A 19,021-nucleotide genomic window follows, 5' to 3' on the forward strand; every position below is an offset into this window, starting at 1 on the left:
TACTGTGCCTGTCAGTCAAAGTTCGTTATTTTAATCAAGTCTCCCCAGGACTCAGATTCGAGAATAGTCTGGGGGCTAGAGAGATGGCTCTGCAGTTCAGAGAACTTGCTCTAGCGGAGGATCCTGGTGGAGTTCCCAGCACCCGCATGGCGATGTGCAACCATTGGTAAGGCCAGTTCTAGGGGATCTGATGCCCCCTGCAGGTCCCCTTGAGCACTGCATGCAAGTGATAGAGGCAAAACAGACACATAAGGCAAATACAATTGCAAAAAAACGAAGCAAAAAAATACTTATAAAAAGGACCTGCTGCTTTCGGTGACATGCAGGTGGACATCAAATCGAGACAGAAGGCTGAAGAGATGGCCCCGTTGTTAAGGGTATTTGCTGCTCTTGCAGAGAACCCAGGTTCAATTCCCAGCACCCACATGGCAGTTCATAACCCCAATTCCAAGGGCTCTGGTGCCCTCTTATGGCCTCTGTGTGTACTGCACAAATGTAGTAAACATGCATACAGGCAAAACACTCACATACATTTTTTTAAAATAAAAGCAAAGCAGTTTTTTTTTGTTTTTTTTTTTAGACATATTTTATGTGTTTTACATGTGTACCATATCCGAGCCTGGCTCCCACAGAGGTCATCAGACAACATCAGATCACCTACAACTGGTGTTTCAGATACTGTGAGTCATCATATGGAAGCTGAAACTAAACCCAGATGCTCTGCAAGAGCAACAAGTGTCCTTAACCACTAAGCCATCCCTGCAGCCCAAGGCAGGGTCTTCAACAGCACTCCGACTCAGTTCTAAGATTGTTTTCATAAAAGCAGGAAACTGAGACAGGCCTTGTAGTGCAGGCAAGGCTGTGATCCCAGCTAATCAGGAAGTTGAGGCAAGAGGATCCCAAGTTCAAGGCCTCACCGAGCTTCAGTAAGTTCAAGGTAAGCCTGGGAAACTTGGTGAAACTCGGTTTCAAAGCTTTAAAACGATGAAAAGGATGGGAGTAGCCAGCACCTGACTAGCATACACCAAGGTTCCGGGTTCAATCCCTAGCTCGATCACACACACACACACACACACACACACACACACCAGACAAAAAGCAGGCGCTATATAGGTGCAATCCCTGTAGTCCTGGGTACTGAGAAGGCTGAAGCTGAGAGCAGCCTAGGCAACACCAGTAAGACCCTGTTTCAACCGGCAGAAAATAAACAAATGCATAGCAGAGAGGGAATGCTGTGGTTAAACCTGACTGAAACTGGGCTCTAACTCCTCCCCAAAGGAGACAGGGAGATAAAGGAGTGCTGACTTGGCATTCTCCCCAGAGCCAGGTCTCGGGAGGGGACTAGGAACGGAGTATCCCCAGGGAGGAAGGCCCCAGACAGCTGGCGGCTCTGTGGCTTTTCACAGCAAGCTTGGGAGCCTGGTGCTAGAGCTTAAGGGGCAAAGGAGAAACACTTTGGGGGTTCCTTATCTACTCTCAATTTAACACACAATTTGGTGGTCACTGAACTTTCCTGACCCCTTACCTTACCCCAGTGACCTAATAAGGCATGGGACTGGTTCTCCCTTCTTCGGAAACTGGGGAGTAGAGCGGATGGCCCAGGAAAGAAAGGGGCCTCTGGAGGAAAGGGGAGGGATTTTCACCTGGAAGGGTCCATGAGAGCACAGCACCTGAAGGAGTGGCAGGCCAGGCTAACAGGACCCACACCCCAAAGCATAAAGCAAAGATATGAGCTTAACTAGAAAGGGAGGCTAGTGTTAGCCGACCCAGGGTCCCTCCCGACAGTCACAGGCGACGTTCTCCTCCTTGAAGAAGGAAACAGAGCAGGGGATATAATTTTTTTTTTCCAAAGAAGTGGTTAGAGCAAATGCTCTTTAGAACCTGGCCACCATCTGAACGGATTAACCTCAGACCCTGGTGATGCCAAATTAACAGAATGGCTGACAGCGAATCCTGTAGAAAAGGAAGCTGCAGGGTTCAGACATCGTTCCTGTGAACTACCACATTCCCTGATGAGACCAAATAAACAAGCAGCGGGCTTAGGGGAAGAGCCAAAGTGCCTGGTAATGCTCCAGGCTGGATCAATAGGTCATCCGACAGCCCTGCACCTTCCCTGTGGCTTCGGGTGCCAGCCGATGTGCCACCAATTCAGGCACCAGGCTAGTGAGATTTACAACTACAGAAGGCAAACGGTGTAAACACGCACAAAAGACACCGTGCCTGTAAAGACACTCAGCAGCAAGGGTGGAGATCATGGCACCACCGAAGTACCCCTCGGGAACCGGTATCCACTCCAGAAGCCACCAACAACCACCTTTAAGTCCGCAGCTCCAACCTCACTTGAGAGGGCAAGACTGCATCCACCTCATTGAGCCAACGCCTGCACGCTGCGCAGAATCCAGAGGGACCATGTTCCTCTCACTGCCGTGAGGCTCGTGCTAGTTAACACTGCAAGCGACTCAGCTCTGCATCGCCACTGTTGCAACCATCTAGGAACTGGCATTGCAGCAGGGTACCCTACCAGAACCTGAAATACAACTACTCACTCCCAAGGGAATCCAGAAGCCTCCCATGGGGGAGCCACTAACTAACTGAAATCCCAACCAAGCTGACTTCAGCAAGATGGGGGAAAAGAGATCCAACCTCTTGCTTGCTATTAGAGGCCTCCTGGCCAACAAACTCCTGAGTTCAGTTCTTAGATCGTGCTCACTGAGGGAGTCCAGAGCAAGGGCCTGCCTGTCTCCCACATGACCAGGCGCCTGTCACCTCTCTTCAGCCACAGGCTGCTTCCCTGCTCTCTCCCCTGTGCCTACATCTGTCTTGGGGCCCTGCCCAGGATGTTCAAGGCTGACTGCCAAACTTCCCCGGGGTGTGGCCTGGCCAGCCTTGTGGAGCAGATCCAGCCCACACTGGTGCTAAGACACGCTTAAGCACTGACTCACCAGAAACCTGGGGCCCGCAGTACCACTGGGCAAAGCCCCCCTCCTCCCATCTACTGACATAGCCATGTCAGGGCCTAGCTCCTGAAGACAATGCTAAGTGGGGCAAGAAGATAACGATGGTTCCAACTCTGCCTTGAAAAAGTGTGAGGGGCCTGTCCAGAGAACAGGCACACATCTCTGATCCCTGAGCACAGCTGCTCCTGTCTGCTTCACCAGAACGGTTGGTTACAACATAAACAGACAGGCACAGAATAGGAAACTTGACACACAAACCACAGTCTTTCAGAGGCTGTGTTCAGGACCAATCTAATAGCTCTGCTGATTTTTAACTACCCAAGCTTCAGCAGGGTAGTTCACAACCTGTAAGCAATTAATCCTCCCAGATAATTTGTAAGGCAAGCGCCCTGGGCATCCCCACTTTCCAGATAAGCAAACCGAGCCCCAGGGAGTTTGAGCAATTTTTTCAGAACCACAGACACAGAAATGACAGATCTCAGCTGAGAGTTCAGATCCTGATTCCAAAAGCCCTGAACTCTCAGTACAGCAGGGAATGTCATGCACATGTGAGTGAGGAGAGAAGCTGCCTGGGCGGGATGACTCTTGAGGCTCCTTGTTAAAGATCTTAAGTCACAGAGAGGTCAAAGTGGTACTGGTGGTTGTGGCATGAAAGGGGAAATGGGCCCTGGGGCAGTGATCCAGGATGATGGGGCTCCCCCAACAGCAGGGCCACCAGAGGAGAAAGTACAATCTAACAGCCCAGGCAGCAAATGAACTCAGACTGCCCAACTATGGAACCTTCAGGAAAAAAAATAAAGCCTCTTTGTTATGCCTCAGTTACTACATCTATGAAATGGTAAAACACACACAGTTTTTCAAGACAGGTTTTCTCTACATAGCCCTGGCTATCCTGGCAATTACTCTGTAGACCAGGCTGGCCTCAAACTCAGAGAGCCTCTTGCTCCTGCCTCCCAAGTTCTGGAACTAAAGATCACCACCTCCCAGCTATCTGTTTGCTTTTCAAAAAGGCTTTGGTGGCCTGGGGAAATAGTTCAGCAAATAAAGAGCTGTAAGGATCAAAATTTGGATCCCCAGAACCCTTGTAAATGCCAGCCAGACATGGCAGCCCACGTCTAAATCCAGCAATTAGAAGCAGAGACAGAGGATCCCACAGAGTAAACTGTCTAGTTGGAGATACCAGCCAGATAGCTCCAGGTTCAGTGGTGACACTGCCTAGATGAATAAGGTAGAGAGCAATTAAGGCTCCCAACCCTGGTCTCCACAAAGACAGACACAAGCATATATACACAAGCATGCACGCACATCACACATGCACACATGTGTGTTCTCGCGCACACACACAGACACACATGGAGGGGGTGCCTTGGTTTTTTGCAGTCTCAAAGCTCTTCTTCCTAAATATTCTGATTCCCCAGGTCTAAGAGATAAGATAATGAGGAAATGCATGTTAAACACAGAGCTCAGCTATGCAATAAATGTTAGATACACACACGTACTGCCACCACCTATAAATAGGTATCAATTTGCTGGTCAATTAAAAATAAAAAAAAAAGAGATCTTTGTAACAGAAAGAAAAATGTTTAATGTATCATATGGAGCAATGAGTTGGGCAGTAACGAGAGTCAAAAAAAAAAAAAAGGTAGGGAGGAATGTGTGTTGCCATCTGTGCACTGAGTAGGTGCACCTATGCTCCAGGGCACACGTGGAGGTCTGCAGACAGTGCGGAGTGTTACGTCTTCGCCGTCCAGTTGTTTGCCGGTGTCATGCAAACACCAGGTTAGCCCACAAGCTTGAGGGATTCTCCTGCCACACCTGTAGTTCACCAGAGAAGCAGTGGGATTACCAAAGTGTGCACCTGCTATGTAAGTTCTGGAGATTCAAACTCAGATCTTTGTGCTTGTAACAGCTCTCCAAAAGAGACTTCTAACAAGAGATGGGGCTGAGTGCGGCTCATCAGATTTCTGATACAGTACACGGCTAGCATATACAAAGCCCGAAATCCCAACCTGAGTGCCAGGACCAAATAATGGGCATTAAACTGTAGGCAGTGGTAAAGAGTCAAATTTATAGGCAGGCTATAGGGTGGCACTACAGCGCAGAAAACACTAAATTACAAAGTTGGCTGGTGAGGTGGCTCCGCAGGTAAAGGCACTTGCCACCAAGTGAGCCAGACAATATGAGTTTGATAACTAAGGATTCACAACAGTGGAGAGAATTAACTCCAATCAGCCGTCCACTGACCTCCACTTAATGTACCGTGACACACATGTCCACCCCATACCCCATACACGTGCAATAAATAATCACTAACATCTAAAAGAAGAAAACAAAATTTACCACTGATAAGAACAATGGAAAGCAACCACCGCCCCCCCCCCCCCAAAAATCAAAGTCTTGCCAGTGTAACAGTAACACTCCCAGACATGTACATCATATGGATCAGAATGCCATCCTACGGTAGGCACAGAGGCCAAAAAAGCAAAATGGCATCTATGCAGGGTGCATACCCGTAATCTCTGCATGGGGGAGGCTGAACAGAATGACCAAGATTTTAAAGATGCCTTTGGCTCACAGAGAGATCCCATCTCAAAACAAAAGGACAATCAGACGGCTGGCAAGATGGCTCATCAAATAAAAGCACTTGCTGGTCTTCCAAAGGACCTAAGTTCAGTTCCCAGCATCCACTTAGGGCAGCTCATGACTACCCGGAACTCCAGCTTTTAGCCTCAGAGGAGCCAGTCCCTCTGTCTCCCGTGGACACATGCTCACACTTAGAAAACAGACAGATACATCTTTTCTTTTTAATATATTTTTACTTTATGTACATTGGTAATTGGACTGAATGTGTGTCTGTGTGAGGGTGTAGGATCCTCTGGAACAGGAGTTACAGACAGTGTTAAGGTGCCATGTGTGTGCTGGGAACTGAATCCAGGTCCTATGGAAGAACAGTCAGTGCTTTTAACTGCTGAACCATCTCTCCAGCCCTCCTTCCCCCAATAAATCTTTTTTATAAAGACAGTCATTCTGCCCAACACACTGCAAATAAAAAAAGTTAATTAATTTTTAAAAAATCAGGAAGAAAAGAAAGAAGGACACAACCCTCATAAAATTAGAAAACTATCCATCCTGGGGACAACAGTCACTTCCCTGAAAGAGAGACAACCTGCAAAGCTCTGTGCTATGTGGTGAACAGGGCAAGCTGAAAAGGTCAAAGCCAAGAGAGCTCTGCGAAAACCTGCCAAATAGGAGAAAGGGGGTTTGCTGGTCTGGACATCAAATCCTGAAAGAACAGAAAAGGGTAGCCTCTGCAAATACCCGTAGGACAGCAAACGGGAAGCCACCTGAACCCCCCAAGCAAGAACAGGAATGAACTCCTGGGCTTAAACAAATAACCCTAGTGGCCTAGGGTCAGAATACAAGCTGCCTTCACTACCTGCAGAGGGATCTGAAGGCAAAACCCAGGAAATCATGCAAACCATACAGGGTTCTACCTTTTGTATGGGCAATCAGTCATATCAGCGCACAGCTAGCCCTGGAACGGGAGCATGGCCATAACTCTCCATCACTACTTTGGCTCCATGGCTGGAAGTGTGAATGGGAGAAAGGCACACAACTTCTTTCTCTAACATAAACCATTAGTGACCTGTGCGGCGGGGTCTAAACACTCTCACAGAAAAACAAAAACCACCTCTCAGTGTCCCGCCCCAGCATGAGTGTGAAACCATGCTTGGTGTTCTGAAGAGCTCAAGAAGGTGAGTAGAGTCTCCAGTGAGAGTGACAAGCTGAGACGTCCCCGTTCTGGGTCCACAGTCCCGCGCATCCACCCTGTGCGTCTTCTTCACAGAGGCACTATCAACATACCAGAGTCCTTTGGACATGGGCCCAGATATCAGCTATCCCGCCCAAAGAGGCCTTTCTCAGACACCAACCTTTCTCACCTACCAACACTCGGCCTGCGTGGTGGGTGAGAGTCAGGGAGCATGCACACCTAGCACTCCTAAACCCTGCCTTCAGAGTGCAAAGCACAACATCCTTCTGTCTATGGGAACTCTGAATTCAGAAGTTAGGAAGTGCCCCGTGTCTTCATCAGGACATATGATCCTTACCCAACTACTCAAGAACTCCTCTTCTGCAGTACCCACCAAAGAGAAAGCTCCCAAGGGCTGCAAGGCAGCAGCAATGTTTTCTCGAAGGGCATTTGGAACAGCAAAAGATGAGAGGTAACTCCCGTGTCCATAGGTTAGGAAAGAAGGAAACAGTTGTTCAGCCTCCTAAGTCTAAGGAGGGAATAGGACTAAGGCGACTTCACACACACTGACAAGATACCCTGGTAAGGTATACCCACATGCAGTATAGTGTGTTTGAGTCCTAGAGGCCCAGCTATAAGTATGCAAAGCATCTAAAGAGTATCAACAACCCTAGGACAGTGGTTAGCCTGGGGGGAGGGGTACTAGGATTAGAGGTGGTTGTCAAAAGAGCTTTTTTTTTTTTAAATGCCTGCTTAAAGTCTGCATTTTCCTTCCCCTATAGAGAGTATGTCCATATATTATTTATCCAATAAAACTCTCACTCATTTAATTTTTTTTCAAGAAGAGTTTGAGAGCCTGCTCGATACATGTTAATAATGTGTTTAGCTAAGAGTGATTTCCGCTGGAATCCGGCCCCTTGCCTGCCAGAAGGCTGCAAGCTCAGCAGTGCACAGACTGTGTGTGCTTCAAGCCAGCAGCTCGTTTTGCAACACGGATCTGATTTCAATCTCCCAAGCACAACTCAAGTTAGCTCTGTGGAAACTCTGCAGATGGTTAAATTTTATGTCAGTGGAGGGGGGGAGTTGTTGGGGGTGGAGTCATGGGGACTTTGGTAATCCAAATGGGACCTCCTTGGAGCTGTTCCAGCTCTAACCCATACTGAGGGCTCCAAACCAACAAGCTAAAACACACCCTAGACACACGGGCATGCACACGGCACGCATGCACACGGCACTAAGACCGTTCCTGTCCCATCATGCTTCCTCTGACTCTTCCAGCTGGGAATCAACCTCCATCCCTTGGGCTACACAAGAGGAAGAACCTGAGGCGTAAGAAAAACACTGCAGCATTACTGGGGCCACCTAGTTATATGGGAAACTGACTATTGTCAGGAGGATCCAACCCAGGGCCTTATGCATGCTAGGAAATCACACCCCGGTGACAACAGCCTTGGCCCCAGACAGTGTTATTTACACATTCACATTGTTTCTGTCAAGACTAATTAAAGAACACAAAAATCTGAAATTTCACTGTACTTAAATTATACCTTTAAAAAAAAAAAAACAATCTCAGCTAGGAGTGGTGGTATTCACCTTTAACCCCATTCAGGAGAGGCTCAGACTCTCTTTTAAAGTCTCAGACACAGCTACGCCATGAGACCCTGAACTGTTTTATCGGCCACTGAAAACCTCTGCTATGCTATGTAAGGAGCGCACCCAGCACAGTGACAGTTACATAAAACAGATGACAAGAGGCTAGAGAGATGGCTCAGTGGTTACAAGCACTTACAGATCTTGTAGGACTCGGGTTCCCAGCACCACATAGTGGCTCAAAACTATCCTCTAATTCTAGTACACGGGCTCTGAGACTCTCCTCCGGCATGAGGCACACACACGGTGCACAGACACATGTTCAGGCAAATCTCATACACATTAAAATAAATAAAGCCCGGTGGTAGCGGAAAATGCCTTTAATCCAAGCACTTGGGAGAGGCAGAACTCTCTCCTGGGAGAGTTCAAGGCCAGCCTGGTCTACGAGTTCACAGGATAGCCAGGGCTACACAGAGAAAGCCTATTTCAGAAAAGCCGGGGAGGGAGGGGAAAAGGTTTTATTACTGCCTACATTTAGCCACTGGCTGGCTGTTTTTAACCAAGTTTTATGACTTCCCAGTACTTAGAGAACAAAATTAAACTGAAAACTGCTGATTTTTACCAGTTTTTTTTTTTAATTTAAAAAAAAAGAAAGAAAAAGTACCTGGATGTGGCTATCTCTACTGGTAATCCCAACATTTGAGAAGCTGAAGAAGGAAGATGGAGTGTTCTAAGCCAGGCTAGGCTACAAAGGGACCAGAACTACTACATACTTTGTCTCCAACAAAGGCGAGGACTGAAGGGGCTGGGAATATGGGACAGGATCTGAGTTTGATCCCCAGAGTCCATGTTAAATAAATAAATAATAAATAATAAATGTCAAGCATACTGCACTTGTATACCAGGCAGAGAGATCTCTAGAAAGTTCCAGGCCATTGAGGCCGTTTCCAAAAACAAAAACCAAAAAACTGGACAACACCTGAGGTTACTCTATGCCCTACACACACACACACACACACACACACACACACAATAGGACTAGGACTGTAGCTTACTGATACAACCCTTATCTAGCAGATATAAGGCCTTAGGTTCCACCCTCAACATCACACACAAAGAATTACACGTTAATCTAACTTTTCTCCATAACCACAACACATGGACCAAAGAATCAATTTCCAGCATCTAGACAAGTACAGACACACTGAAAAGCGCAAGCAACATGAAAATAAAGGAGAGCTGGTCCATCATCCCACTGAGCAACAGCCAGGCTTAACCGTCCTCATCTAGAATCTCAGCCAGGTTGAGCAGGCATTCCGTGCCTGTAATCCTAGAACTCAGAAGAAGGGTCATAAGTTCAAGACCATCATAAACACACACTGAGACCCTCTGTCAAAAACAAACAAGTATACAAATATCTAGTTTCAGTTCTCTACAACCAAATTCTTCATAATCACTACGCACATCTCAAGTGGCACTCCCTCATTTGCTGGGCTCCCAAATTACCTCTTCCATATGAACAGAGAGCTTCTTGTCAAGTGATGGTTCTTCAAATACCAAAATAGGAGCATGAACCGTATGGAGATAGAACTCAGCTTGTGACCGTCCTAAAAGATAAACTCAACCAATACAGTCTCTAAGGAGCTGAGATTAGCCCCCTGCAAGGTTGTCCATGTAGTACCAACAACAGCAAAAGTCACCCCAAACACCCAGAGCTGGTGGTGTGGCTCAGACCTGTACTTCTAAGACTGAGGCAAGAACACAGCTGTGAGTATGAATCCAGCCTGTGCTGTGTGAGAAACTGTCTCAAAAAAGAAAAGGAGGAGCCAGGTATGGTGGCACATGGCTTTAATCCCAGCACTTGGGAGGCAGAGGCAGGTGACTCTCTGTGAGTTCAAGACCAGCCTATTCTACATAGAGAGTTCCAAGACTACATAGTGAGACCTTGTCAAAAAAAAAAAGGATCCAAAGGTTGCAGAGACAGTGGATAAAGAACTTGAGGACAGGGGTTCAGACCCACATAAAATCTGAGCAAACATGCTGGTACTTGTAATTCTAGTACTCAGGAGGTAAAGACAGAGGATTCCCTACTAAAAATTCACGAGCTGGATGAGCCAGACGGAGTCAGTGAGCTCTATGTCCTGAAAGAGACCCTTTGTCAACTAGCATGGGAAGACACCCAATGGCCACAACTGGCTACTACATCCATACACACACACACCACACACACACACACACACACACACACACACACACACACCACATACTCGAAAAATAAAAACTTAACAGAGCAGTGTTCATTACAATCTGCCGTCTCCCCCCCTTCCTTGCCTCTCTTGAGGACCGAATTCAATTATAACAATCACAGAACAAGCCCCAACCATCTCAGAAAGGCTAGAACCAGGCTGGGATATGAACCCTGTGCTTGTCTTTGTGTGAGGTTCAGGTTCCATCCCCAGTACCAAAAAAAGAGTAGAAACTCTCTTTGGAGCTTATGTGGCAATATTGATTCAAGAGGTACAGTTGCCATTCCATGTCATCATTGGACTGTGACAAGTCACGGAGTCACCGAACACCGAAACAGGCTCTAGAGAGCACCCTGATTTCCTTCTTTCTTTTCTAAACATTCCTCATCCATAGCTTAGACCCAACTTGAATACACCCAACAATGGGCAGCTCACTACTGCACAGGACCTACTTGAATACACCCAACAATGGGGAGCTCACTACTGCACAGGCGGTCGCATCCACTGTTGGACATCCTGCCAACTGGAAAATCCCTTCTGCGTGCTGAGCTGCAATCCGCTCACTCAGTGTCTGCAGTGAGGCCTGAAAGCCCGTCCACTTTAGAAGCAGAATCAGTGTGTGTGGCATTAGTGTCAAGAGATCATGTCATGGCCTCCATCCTCTGCCACTGCTTTTTCCTAAACGTTTGAGTTCGTCTTATAAGCGGGTCCTTGGGCAGAAACATCATCTCGGTTGTTTTTTTAAACAATTCCTAGACATTGCTTTGCATAACCTCGTTGTAGTCCATCACCATAAGACATGCATCCACCAGAACTCATTTACAGTTACACACGCCTGTAATTCCACCACTTAGGTGGAGGCGAGAAGGCTGGTATGAACCCGAGGCCATCTCAGGATACATAATGAGACCGTTTTTCAATATATAGTCTCCAATTTCTGGGTACTCTCTGTGTAAAAACATCATCTACATTTTGGATATGGTCTCAGAAGAGGAACTTCTAATCGGCTCAAAACATGAAAGTTCCATTTTGTTTTAATTTTCTAAGTAGTACTATACCATGTGTGCATGATGGTGGGTCACACGTGTGTGCCTTGGCCTGTGTATGGAGGTCAGAAGACCTTCCACCTTTACACGAGTTCAGAGGTCACACTTGCTCCAACGCCTCTACATTCAGGATGTTTCAAGTCGCCCTAGACGCCCATTCATTACTGAATTTCTCTCTAGTTCACACTCCTCGTTCGATGACTCTGAACCTTGGTTTGCTGTAAAACAAACAAACCCTTACACTTCTGTGGATAACTGGATAAACACCAACACCCCCAACACGGGAAGAATGCTGAGCCAATCAACAGCAGCATCGCACAGCTTTTGCTTTCAGACCTGCCTCGAGGCCAACTTGGTGCCAATAACTAAGTTCTTGCATGTGATTGTCAAATCAAATTAATAACACTACGCAGCCCACCACACTTTACCACCTGTGATTTAACATGAACAAGTGTGTGAGTATGTGTGTGTGTTTAAGTGTGTGTGTGTGTTTCTTTCCTTCTTTCTTTCCTTCTCTTCCTTCCTTCCTTTTTTTCTTTCTTGTGGTGCACACACCTTCAGTCCCAGCACTCGGGAGACATAAGCAGGCAGATCTCTGAGAGTTCAAGGCCAGCCAGGTCTACACAGCAAAACCTTGTCTGAGGGGAAGGGGTGTTACGAACTTTACCAATTGAGTCTAAATATCTAGAAAAGAGCCCAGAGATGGTAGGTAGTATTGGGGAGTGAGGGAAAGATGGAGGCACATGGACCATGAAGGAGGAGAAGAGTCTTGGGATCTCAGAGGATACAAAGGAGGATGGGTGTAGCAGGGGTGAGGAGACAGGGGCAGGGCAACCACAGAACGAGCAAGCCACACGTTGCTCGGAAGGCACAATGGTATCTAACACATTATAAGCCAATTTAAAAAATGAAAATAGTTTTTTTAAAGTTTCCTAAAACCAAAATGTAATACAGCTGCTACCCCTCAGTCATCATGTAAAACAGGAAATGGATTTAATTTGATAGGACTCAGCTGACTTCTGGCTGCTTCTGTATCCTACAGACACACACAAACACACACACACACCTTCATAGAAAAATAATTTCCCTCAAAGACTGTGTATGTAGACCAGGGTCCTCAAACTTACAATCCTACCTCCACCTCCTAAGTACTAAGACTATGAGCCACCAATTCTAGCTTCCAACTCTTTTTTATGCTATCAAAATAGCATTTTTTTTAAATAATTGAATTTTATCCTACCTATACAAAAACAAAAAACAGTGACAATTTGCCAGGCCCTCTTACCTGTAGCTCATATGGGATCGCCTCTGAATCACGGGTGACTATGGCCTCTTCAGAGTACGATAGAATATTCTAGACCACAAAAACCTGACTTTATCCACTTTCAGACTAGTTTTTTCTGGAGTCATTTCCATATTACTACCTAGACTTGAACCAACTGTTCTGCAGCCTCCCTGAACCTTGGAGCCATCCCAGAAGTAAAGAAATCAGAAAGAGGTGGCTTGGCCCCTCAGTGCTGTCTCAGAGACACAGGTCCTGAGAAGACACTGCCTCACAGCATTATGATAGTCCGGACTCAACATCTCACCAGGTTATCATCACCCTTAAATGATATGCCTTTAGTCACCTAAGCACGCAAGCCAGAAACCTACGGTGAAGGTGGTGGTAAGACTGGCCTCCCTAGAAACAAGTATCGCCGTGATTTATCCAGTGAAAGTTTGCTTTAGAGAATACCACACTGGTCAGGTGGTGATGATGAACACCTTTGGTCCCAGCACTTAGGCAGAGACAGGCAGATTTCTGTGAATTCAAGGCCAGTGTATTCTATAGATTGGGTTCCAGGACAGCCAGAGCTACTCAGAGAGGAAGAAAGAAAGGAAGGAAGGAAGGAAGGAAGGAAGGAAGGAAGGAAGGAAGGAAGGAAGGAAGGAAAGAAGGAAGAAAGAAAAGAAGGAAGGAAGGGAGTGTGAGCGAAAGAGAGAGGGAAAGGAAAAGGAAAGGAAAAGGAAAGGAAAGGGAAAGGAAAGAAAAGAAAAGAAAAGAAAAGAAAAAAGAAAAAATACTCCTGGCTGGAAAGATAGCTCAGTGGTTAAGAGCACTTTCTGCTCTTACAGAGGACCCAGGTTCTAGTCCCAAGAGCCACATGGAGATTCACAGTCCCAACTTTATACTAGATTCCATACTAGGAGATCCAACATCTCCTGGCTGTCACGCACACTACACATGTGTTGTATACATATACATGCAGACAAAACACATGTAAAAAATAAATCATTCATATATATATATATATATATATATATATGAATGATCATATAAAATATTTCCAGGCTCCATCCTCCTCTGGAGCAACAGCCTCTGATTTTGCATAACACAAATTCAGTGCTTGCAAATATCCCAGCAGATTCTGTGTCATGCCCTTCCAGAACCTTCCAGTGGCCAGCCAGAACACATGACATAGATAGCTCCCAGGCTCCCTGCCTTGGCATTTAAGGTCTTGAGACCTGAGGTCCCAAAGCCAAATGCCAAGACTGCGAAGACCCTTCAAAGCACTGGAAAACACCGAGGCCATGCCAATGGGACTATAATGCCTGCCTTCTGAACTCAGCAGGTACACATCCTTCAACTTGAGAAAGCCAGCATCAAAGCCCCAAATCCAGAGGTTTTTCTGGACTGCTCCCAATTGCTTTAAAACTGTGGTGCTCAGGCATGGAGATGCAGGCCTTTAATCCCAGCGCTCTGGAGGCAGAGGCAGAGGCAGGCGGATCTCTGTGAGTGGGAGGCCACCCTGGTCTACAGGCCAGCCAGGGATACACAGTGAAACCTCTGTCTCAAAAAGGAAAAAGAAAGGAAACCTTTGGAACTTTGGTGTTGCCTAACCTGTAAGTCTCCTGACACGCTCACAAGCCCTAAACCACCTTTCCAGTCCTCCTCTTTCACAAAAATCCCTGTTCCCACTCACGTACAACCACAGTATACATTCCTAGCCCCCAGCACTCACTCACTGTGTGCCTTTCCCACGAAGCCCTGAGATGCCCCAAACTTCCTCCCAGACTTGGTCATTCCCAGACCCATCCGCACACACCACTGGGCCACCCCACCCTCCTCTGCCCACATCTCCAGCCCTTTCAAATACTAATTTCTCATTTTGGCTTTTAGAGATCTGCCTTGTCCCTTTTCCAGGATATATCTTATCTCTCCAACTTGACCATAAACTCCCACCTCTTTGCTGGGCCCTCAGCTACCTTCAGCCCTGAGAGGTGTAGCTCTGTACACAGACAGCTTCATAAATAGTTTAAGAATGTGGAAAGTCTCCCAGTGCGTTTCCAACTGTGAGTGAATTATGATCCACTAGAGAGTAGTTGGATCAACTTGGTGGGAAGCAATAGAATTTTTTGGTGAAAAGCAACAGAACAGATAATAAAAAGTCCAAGTTTGCACCAGAAGAGGTAAGATTTCACAAACTGAAATAGATATTTACATACATAATTAACACATAATATACATATCCTTTCATTATTGTACACTTAGAAAAAGAGTAAAAGAGTATGAGTGTGTATGAGTGTGAGTGTGTGTGTGTGTGTGTGTGTGCATGCGCTTGCACACCTGCATTTGCAGGTGTTGGGGTGTCTCCTTCCACCATGTGAATTCCTGGAATCAAAGTTGGGTCATCGGGCTCAACGGCAAGCCACACTGCCCATTGAGCCATCTTGCCAGATGCCTCCACGTTTTGTCTTACCTTAGGTCATGGTGACAACTGCATACAAACACTGCCCTACAACGAGTCAAAGAGTTCAACTTCTGTCTGCTCTGCACAATTATTCACTATAAGGAAAAAATACCTGTGATGGCTCAGGCCTGCCAAGGCAGGAGAATTGCTGTGAATCCAAGGCTCCTAGGTTACAGAGCAAGGGGGATTAGAGGAAGGGAAAGAAAGGAAGACGAGGAGAGGGGAAAGAAGGGAAGACAAGGGAAGAGAAAAGGGGAGGAAGGAAGAACAGGGGAAGGGAGCAAAGGGAAAAAAACGAGAAGAAAGAATATGGCCTTCACGGCCTCCAGTCCCATCCCTCAAGCCCGTTCCCCTCGGTTCACTGATTCTGTGTCTCCGAGAAACACGCAGCTGAGACAAAGATCCCAGCTCACTCCACAGCAGAACCGTCACCCTTCAAGTTCAGGTGTTACAAGCTGAGGCCCGGGGAGTTTGTTCAGCAAAGCACCCTAGGTCACTCTTGCAAGAAGAGAGCAGAATCCAGAGTGCAGGGAAAAAAGAAACAAATTTTTAAAAAGAGCACTGACCCCCTGCTACACCTTCTCACCAGAATCCTGGGGAGGGGTAACTGGATGGGACTGGATAAGCCAGGCCTACAAAGGTCCTAAATTCCTGTCTTCCTTTAGGTGGTCCTGCTGTTCCTCCCTCCCCCCCCCACAAACAGTGCAGGGGACTTGCCTTGACATCTCTGTAAAGAGTAAAGTTCAGCACGCAGCAGAGCCCAGTGACGCTCCAGCAAAGCCCACTCTCCTTCCCTCCGTCCCCACCCCCTTGGGTATAATAAATGGCCTCATTTCCCTAGAAGCCCACTTGTCGGCATTGCTTCTCCATCTCCAGGGTCAAATCCAGACAGTGTGCAGTAAAAGGAGGTCAAGACAGAAGCCCTGAGGGCCAGACCCTCAGTCCCGCACGACCTGCCGCTCTGACCAAGACAACTCCCAGCTTGCTCCCAGTTCCCTGGCTGGTATCCATAGGCTCTGCTCCCACCGATTAGAAGCACTTACTAGCACCTATATCCCGATAACCTGACAAGACACTTCTCTAGAGCCCAAGTCGCAATTATCTTCTCTACAAAACACACATTTCCGACTCCGATTACCAACTACAGCAGCTCCAGGCCCTGGCGTGTGATAGGCTTCCTCCAGGAATTACTTCTCATTCACTTCTTCCCTTCACTCTACCATGGTCAACAGATTATTTTAACAGCAGTGTCTTCCAGTAAAACCAAGTCCAAACCCACAGCACACCAAAAGTGCAACAGGCTATTTACTGGTCTGTCTCCTAACATCGGATCCAAACATCTTTACCAATGCCCTTTCTACTTCACCTTCTAGCCTAACGTCTCCCCAGTACACCCTGGATAAAAGTCTAATTCCACAGTCTGACTTTCTAGGACTTTTACAATCTCAGTCACTGTTCCTGTCTCTTGCTGTTCAGGAAACATTCCAGGAGGGCCAAGGCCATCTCCTGGTCTCCAGAGAAACCCAGATTCATCCCCACCTTGTATCCAATGTTCCTAAGTCTCATCTTTGAAGGACACAGCACTGGTAATCCCAGTCTGTAGCTCCCTCCCTGTGACTTCCAACAGCACTGAGTTCTGCACCTGGCATTGTGACAACTCACTGTGCCCCATCTGGACTCTTATTTCGTGTGCTCAAGTCTTTCTATGTCCTCCAAGAGATGATAAGCCCTGGAAGAAATTATCTATGTGTCTGCTGTAGTCTTTCTCACTGAGTCAAGTAAGCCCCTGGGCATCCTTTTGCAAACTTGTCACCTGTGAACTCCTCCTTCCGAATTTGAGTCCCTTGTCAGGAAATTGTCCACAGGTGGAAATTATTCCAAACAGTGCTTCTTCCCCTTCCCACCTTTAACCACCATGACTCCGGTGCCTCAACGTGTGCATTCACTTTGCAGCCACAGCACGTTGGTTTATATCTGAGCTCTCAAATCATTTCTCTCCCGTCTTGTAGCTTTCGGAGACCTGAGACTTTTCACGTGCCTCTAAACATCATCCTTGGCAGTGGGAAGAGGGCAGAGTGGCCTCTCAGAGGTATCTGTGGGTTAACCCTTGTGTTTCACCCTTCCAAAGCAAGAACCTCTATTTACACACCCCCTTAGGAGGATGTCCCCGGGCTACAATACCTGTTGATTGCACACTTCGAAACAAACTGCTCCCCTTTGCACCTTTCCGTTAAGGGAGAGTGCAAAAAGCAGTGAAGAACTATAGATAGCCCCTGTGCCATAACCTGGCATCATGGGAACCCATGCCTGGTGGAAGTCCTCCAGAACCACAGGAAAGGGAGGGATGGAAAACAGGACTCGCGCAGGATTGCTGGCAGGTGGGTCTCTTTAGATCTCCAAGTGGGCCCTAAAGTAAAGGCACAGAGCCTCGACTCCCAGTCAGGAAGCCTTGGAATTGTTTGCCCATGACAAACTCCCTTTCCAGGCCCCCATCGGCCACTACAGAGAGGCCCACAGTGCCACGGCCAGGGAGGGACCCGGGGTGAGCCCGGAAGGCTTAGAGCCAAGGAGGCGGCGAAGGGGGCCACAAGAAGGGGGTTGAGAGAGGGTGTGTCGCGAGGTCAGTCCCGCAGCACCGCGCTCTCCGGATCTGGAGAGGGCAGGGGCGCGCGGAGCGCAGGGCTGACGGCCCAGCCGGAAAGGGAGCAGGTTAACAGGTCAGTGTGGCCCCGCGAGGCCACTCCCGGCCACCGCTCAAAGTTGGGAGGGAGATCCAGCCTTAGGAGCCGCGACATAAACAAGGCGACGCGTGAGAGGGGGAGCAGCCACCCCCACCCAGTCACCCCGCCAGAGCCGCAGCAGCCCCGGTCCCGCCCGGGCCGCGCGAGCCTTCTGAGTCCCCCACCCACCCCTGGCTGTCCGCCCCAATCCCGGGCTGCAACCCCCGCGAGGTCCCGCGCGCAGCTCACCTCGGCCGGCCACCGGCCCGGACAGCTCGGCTCCCTGCAGCGGCCGCGGCCCTGCCCGCCACCGGCGCGGCCCCTGCACTGCGCCGCCTCCCGCGCCGCCGCCTTCGCGCCCACCTGGCCGGCCTGCCCTCCCTCTCCGGGACACTGCGCTCACGTACGCGGCCGCGGCCACAACCCGGCCCGGATTCCCCCGCCCGGGAAGGGAGCGCGCTGAGCCGCTCGCAGCCAGTCCGCCCGCCAGCCAGCCAGCCAGACGCGGGGACACACCCCCGGCCTAGCGCGCGCACGACTCGCGCGCCCCCAGCCCCGGACGCACGCGCACGCGCGCGCGCTCCGCAAACCCTGCTTGGCGGTACACAGTGGGCGCTCAATAAGTGCTGGAGCGACTCCTTTCACACATGCGCACTTGAACCTGACCGAGTTGTGACCCACTTCCCCAGCCCCCACCCCGAAATCCGAACGTTCAGCGCCGCCCGGAACCGAACTAGCGTATCTTGCTACCCCCACTCTACTTTTTTTTTTTTTTTTTTTGCTTTTTTGCTTTTTTTTTCCTTCGCAACTGAACGGCAAACCCAGCCAAAGTTTCTGGCTGTTGTTTTTCCAGCGCGCCCCAGGGCGGGAAAGGAAGCCAGAAGCTCTAGGCGCCAGGGACAGGAGCTTGGCGAGGCCGACGGGGACCCGAGGCCGGGTAGCTAGCGGGAGGCGGCGCGCGAGGGCGGAAGCGCTTGAAA

At 48.4% G+C, this 19,021-nt stretch overlaps 1 protein-coding gene across 1 annotated transcript in view; it reads right to left on the reverse strand.

Moving 5' to 3' along the window:
• Positions 1-18,492, reverse strand: part of ZNF395 (zinc finger protein 395) — a 39,140-nt gene extending 20,648 nt beyond the window's left edge. The window contains exon 1 of the mRNA XM_080926950.1: positions 18,291-18,492. The gene's annotated coding sequence lies outside the window, so the exon portion shown is untranslated. The remainder of the gene's footprint in view (positions 1-18,290) is intronic.
• Positions 18,493-19,021: the final 529 nt, after the last annotated feature.

Source organism: Micromys minutus, assembly GCF_963924665.1.
Source record: "Micromys minutus genome assembly, chromosome: 12".
NCBI classification, from domain to species: domain Eukaryota; kingdom Metazoa; phylum Chordata; class Mammalia; order Rodentia; family Muridae; genus Micromys; species Micromys minutus.